The sequence below is a fragment of the Mus musculus genome, chromosome 17, assembly GCF_000001635.26.
Source record: "Mus musculus strain C57BL/6J chromosome 17, GRCm38.p6 C57BL/6J".
In the NCBI taxonomy this organism is placed as follows: Eukaryota; Metazoa; Chordata; class Mammalia; order Rodentia; family Muridae; genus Mus; species Mus musculus.
Genome location: NC_000083.6, coordinates 20,015,418 through 20,021,802, shown reverse-complemented (window position 1 = coordinate 20,021,802; position 6,385 = coordinate 20,015,418).

Sequence of the window (6,385 nt, the reverse complement as noted above, 5' to 3'; positions counted from 1 at the left end):
GTTTTTCACTTTTTCTACCAAAGTATTGTTTGAAGTTAGACTCAAACTAATGAGGAAACAATAAAATTCGATAAATATCTACTATAATCAATATTTAATTTTCTTCTTTTTTTAATTAGGTATTTTCTTGACTTACATTTCAAATGCTCTCCCAAAAGTTCCCCATACCCCACCCCACCCCCAATTCCCCAAACCACCCACTCACACTTCTTGGCCCTGGGGTTCCCTTGAATAGAGGCATATAAAGTTTGCAAGACCAAGGGGCCTCTCTTTCCAATGATGTCCAACTAGGCCATTTTCTGCTACATATTGTTGTTCCACCTATAGGGTTGCAGACCCCTTTAGCTCCTTGGGTACATTCTCTAGCTCCTCCATTGGGGTCCTGTGTTCCATCGAATAGCTGACTGTGATCATCCACTTCTGTGTTTGCCAGGCACCTGCATAGCCTCACAAGAGGCAGCTCTATCACGGTCATTTCAGCAAAATCTTGCTGGCCTGTGCAATGGTGTCACCTTTTAGAGGCTGATTATGGGATGGATCCCTGGGTGTGGCAGTCTCTAGATGGTCTATACTTTCCTCTCAGCTTCAAACTTTGTCTTTGTAACTCCTTCCATGGGTGTTTTGTTCCCACTTCTAAGAAGGGGCAATGTGTGCAGACTTTGGTCTTCGTTCTTCTTGTTTCATGTGATTTTCAAATTGTATCTTGTATCTTGGGTATTCTAATTTTCTGGGCTATTATCCACTTACCAGTGAATACATATCATGTGAGTTCTTTTGTGATTGGGTTACCTCCCTCAGGATGATGCCCTCCAGGTCCACCCATTTGCCTAGGAATTTAATAAATTCATTCTTTTTAATAGCTGAGTAGTACTCTATTTTGTAAATGTACCACATTTTCTGTATCCATTCCTCTCTTGAGGGACATCTGAGTTCTATTCCAGCTTCTGGCTATTATAAATAAGGCTGCTATGAACATAGTGGAGCATGTGTCCTTATTACAAATTGGAACATCTTCTAGATATATGCCCAGGAGACTTACTGTGGGATCTTCCAGTAGTACTATGTCCAATTTTCTGAGGAACCGCCAGACTGATTTCCAGAGTAGTTCTACAAGCTTGCAATCCCATCAACAATGGAGGAGTGTTCCTCTTTCTCCACATCCTCACTGGCATCTGCTGTTACTTGAATTTTTGATGTTAACCATTCTGATTGGTGTGAGGTTGAACCACAGGGTTGTTTTGATTTGTATTTTCCTGATGATTAAGTATGCTGAACATTTTTTTCAGGCGCATCTCAGCCATTCGGTATTCCTCAGGTGATAACTGTTTGTTTAGATATGAGCACCATTTTTTAATGAGGTTATTTGATTTTCTGGAGTCCACCTTCTTGAGTTCTTTATATATATTGGATATTAGTCCCATATCTGATTTATGATTGGTAAAGATCCTTTCTCAATCTGGTGGTAGCCTTTTTTCTTATTGACAGTGTCATTTGCCTTACAGAAGCTTTGCAATTTTTTGAGGTGCCATTTGTTGAATTTCGATGTTACATCCCAAGCCATTGCTGTTCTATTCAGAAAAATTTCCCCTGTGCCCATATCTTCAAGGCTTATCTCCACTTTCCCCTTTATAAGTTTCAGTGTCTCTAGTTTTATGTGGAGTTCCTTGATCCACTAAGATTTGCCCTTAGTACAAGGAGATAAGAATAGATCAATTCGCATTCTTCTACATGATAACTGCCAGTTGTATCAAGACCATTTGCTGAAAATGCTGTCTTTTTTCCATTGGATGGTTTTAGCTCCCTTGTCAAAGATCAAGTGACCATAGGTGTGTGGGTTCATTTCTGGGTCTTCAATTTGATTCTATTGGTCTATTTGTCTGTTGCTACACCAGTAACATGCGGTTTTTTTCACAATTGCTCTGTAGTACTGCTTTAGGTCAGGCATGGTAATTAATTCCACCAGAGGTTCTTTTATCATTGAGAAGAGTTTTTGCTATTCTAGGGTTTTTGTTATTCCAGATGAATTTGCGCATTGCCCTTTCTAACTGGAAGAAAAATTGAGTTGCAATTTTGATGGGGATTACATTGAATTTATAGATGGCTTTTGGCAAGATAGGCATTTTTACTAATTAATCCTGCCAATCCATGAGCATGGGAGATCTTTCCATCTTCTGAGATCTTCTTTAATTTCTTTCTTCAGAGACTTGAAGTTCTTATCATACAGATCTTTCACTTCCTTAGAGATATGCCAAGGTGTTATATATTTTTTGGGATTATTGTGAAGGGTGTTTTTTTCCTAATTTTTTTCTCAGCCTGTTTATACTTTGTGTAGAGAAAGACGATTGACATTTTTGAGTTAATTTTATATCCAGGTCCTTCAATGAAGCTGGTTATCAGATATAGGTGTTCTCTGGTGGAATTTTTAGGGTCTCTTATATACACTATCATATCATCTGCAAATAGTGATATTTTGACTCCTTCCTTTTCAATTTGAATCCCCTTGATGTCTTTTTTTTTTTCCGAATTGCTCTGGCTAGGACTTTAAGCACTATATTGAATAGGTAGGGAGATAGTGGGCAGTCTTGTCCAGTCCCTGATTTTAGTGGGATTGCTTCCAACGTCTCATCATTTAATTTGATGTTGGCTGCTCTTTTATGTAGATGGCTTTTATCATATTTAGGTATGGGCTTTGAATTCCTGATCTTTCCAAGACTTTTATCATGAATGGGTATTGGATTTTGTCAATTACTTTCTCCACATCTAAAGAGATGATCATGGTTTTTTTTTTTTTGTTGTTGTTTTGTTTTGTTTTTTGTTTTTGTCTTTCAGTTTGTTTATATTGTCGATTACTTATGGATTTACGTATATTCAACCATCCCTGCATCCTTTGAATGAAACCTTCTTGGTCAGTATGGATGATTGTTTTGATGTGTTCTTGGACTCGGTTAGCAAGAATTTTATTGCATATTTTTGCATCGATATTCATAAAAGAAATTGGTTTGAAGATCTCTATATTTGTTGTTTCTTTCTGTGGTTTAGGTATCATAGTAATTGTGTCTTCATAGAATGAATTGGGTAGAGTACCTTCTGCTTCTATTTTGTGGAATAGTTTGTAAAGAACTGGAATTAGATCTTCTTTGAAGGTCTGATAGAACTCTGCACTAAACCCATCTGGTCCTGGGCTTTTTTTTTTGGTTGGGAGACTATTAATGACTGCTTCTATTTCTTTAGGGGATATAGGACTGTTTACATCATTAACCTTATCCTGATTTATCTTTGGTACCTGGTATCTGTCTAGAAATTTGTCCATTTCATCCAGGTTTTCCAGTTTTGTTGAGTATAGCCTTTGGTAGAAGGATCTGAGTGTGTTTTGGATTTCTTCAGGATGTGTTGTTGTGTCTCTCTTTTCATTTCTAATTTTGTTAATTAGGATGCAGTCCCTGTGCCCTGTAGTGAGTCTGGCTACAGATTTATATATCTTGTTGATTTTCTCAAAGAACCATCTCCTCATTTGGTTGATTCTTTGAATAGTTCTTCTTTATTCCATTTGGTTGATTTCGCCACTGACTTTGATTATTTCCTGCCATCTACTCCTCTTGGGTAAATTTGCTTACTTTTAATCTAGAGCTTTTATGTTTGCTGTCAAGCTGCCAGTGTATGCTCTCTCTAGTTTCTTTTTGGAGGCACTCAGAGCTATAAGTTTTCCTCTTAGAAATGCTTTCATTGTGTCCCATAAGTTTGGGTATGTTGTGGGTTCATTTTCACTAAACTCTAAAAAAGCCTTTAATTTCTTTATTTTTCCCAGACCAAGGTATCATTGAGTAGAGTGTTGTTCAGTTTCCATGTGAATGTTGGCTTTCTATTATTTATGATTTTATTGAAGATCAGCCCTAGTCTATGGTGATCTGATAGGATGCATAGGATAATTTCTATATTTTTGTATGAGACCTGTTTTGTGACCAATTATATGGTCAGTTTTGGAGAAGGTGCCATGATGTGCTGAGAAGGAGGTATATCATTTTGATTTAGGATATAATGTTGTGTATATATCTGTTAAATCCATTTGTTTCATAAGTTCTGTTATTTTCAATGTGTCTCTGTTTAGTTTCTGTTTCCAGGATCTGTTCATTCATGGATGTGGGTTGTTGAAATCTCCCACAATTATTGTGTGAGATACAATATGTGCTTTGAGCTTTATTATAGTTTCTGTCATGAATGTGGATGCCCTTGCATTGGGAGCATAGTAATTTGGAATTGAGAGTTCATCTTGGAAGTTTATACCTTTGATGAGTATGAAGTGTCCCTCTTTGTCTTTTTTGATATCTTTGATTGGAAATCAATTTTATTCGATATCAGAATGGCTACTCCAGCTTGTTTCTTTGGATCATTTGTTTGGAAAATTGTTTTCCAGCCTTTTACCCTGAAGCAGTGTCTGGTTTTTGTTTTGTTTGTTTGTTTGTTTGTTTGTTTTTTCACCTGATGTGGGTTTCCTGTAAGTAGCAAAAAGTTGGGTCCTGTTTATGTAGCCAGTCTGTTAGTATATGTCTTTTTATTTGGGAACGGAGTCCATTGATATTAAGAGATATTAAAGAAAAGTAATTGTTTCTTCTTATTATTTCTGTTGTTAGAGTTGGGATTTTTTTTCTTGAGGATGTACTTTTTTTAGGTTTGTTGAAGGATTACTTTCCTGCTTTATCTAGGGCATAGTTTCCATCCTTGTATTAGATTTTTCCCATTATTATCCTTTGAAGGGCTGGATTTATGTAAAGATATTGTGTGAATTAGGTTTTTGTTGGGAGCTATTAAGACAACACAATTGTCCTGATCTCTGAATTGGGCATCTCCCCCCGAGAAAAAAAGGGGGTTAAAAGTGGGCCATCGATGCACCACTCCAAGAACAACCACAGAATGTTCAGGACTAAGTAAGCGCCAGATGTCCTGACCACAAGATGTACCCTGATACCACCAAGTTCCTGCTTCCCTGTGTAGTTGCCAAAGAAAAATTTCTGCTGCCCCATCCCTCCTACTGAGAAGTACTTCCCTTTTGCTTGTGCATTTAAGCCTTGAGCCTTGCTGAATACAGAGACACTTTGTTGCTACTCAGACTGCTTCCATGTTGTTCTTGCACTTGGTGTCTGTCTCTCTCTCTCCCCCCATTTGGTTCTTAGGAGAAGGTCCTCTCAAAACCCTCGAATAACTGGACCTGCTGGATGGGTCAAGTGGCGTCTGAAGTGGGGCATGAGGTACGACCACCCTCCGGTCAACAGATTCGAGAAGTACCATGCAGACAGTGAGACAATACCCCACCTCTTCTCTCAAGTTTTGAGGACATTGAGAGGTAAGCCTGGGCATTCAGTTGTTGTCCCATTCACTATGGGGAAGGTTCTGTCCAAAGAGACAGTTTTTGTTGAAGAGATGAAGGGGTCTCTTTAGGAGAGAGGGATAAGAGTTAAGAAAAAGGATTTAATTTTTTTTGTTTTGTTTTGTGGATGAAAAATGTCTGTGGCTGATACTGAGTGGTCCTGAAATACACCCTTTAACCTGGAATAAAGTAGGCAAGGAAATCAATAGTTTAATAAAACAAGGAGAAGATGTCCCTGAGTCCTTTTTTAGTTATTTGGGAATTATCAGAAACCTCCTTGAGCAGGCAGAAAAGGGCAGAGAAGGCTCTCCGGGCCCTATGCCTATCTTACCATCGAGCCCTTCAATTTCTACCCTCCTCCTTATTTGCCCCACTTTCCCCCTAATCCTCGGCCTGTATCGCTGGCCCCTTCCTCCATTCAGCGATTACTTCAAACTAAAAGAGAACTTCAGACTCAGATCACCAATCTTAAAGATGTTCTAGGTCTGCAAAAGGAGATACAAGACCTCATTCTAGAGACTCAGAGTCTACAAAGAGCCCTCATGGGGAACCTTCAAGGTCCCATCTCAAAAAATCCTCAAACTGGCCGCAAAGGTCCCTCTCAGAAACAAGGGAATACAAAAAATGACTTTTCCTGTCCTCACTTGAAGCCTGTCAGGCTACTCCAGGTCATGAGGACATCCCCCACTGGCTCCTTCAATAAAGATCAGGGCCAACCAGAGAGTGATGAGGAGGAGGATCAAGCGAACTCTGATTCCGATGAGGGTGGCATATCCCCAGATGAAGGGTTGGGCACCAACAGCCAACCCGTCTACAAAAAGCTAAAACTGAGACATGTAAAAGATCTTCATTCAGCAGTCAAAAATTATGGGTTAATACCCCGTTCACAGTATCTATATTAGAAGGTTTAGCAGGAGAAGGCTACTTGATACCCAATGGAATAAATGGAATGGAATAAAGTTGTTCAGTCTGTCCTCACTATAGGCCAATATTTAACTTGGATGTCAGAGTTTGTGGACAGAG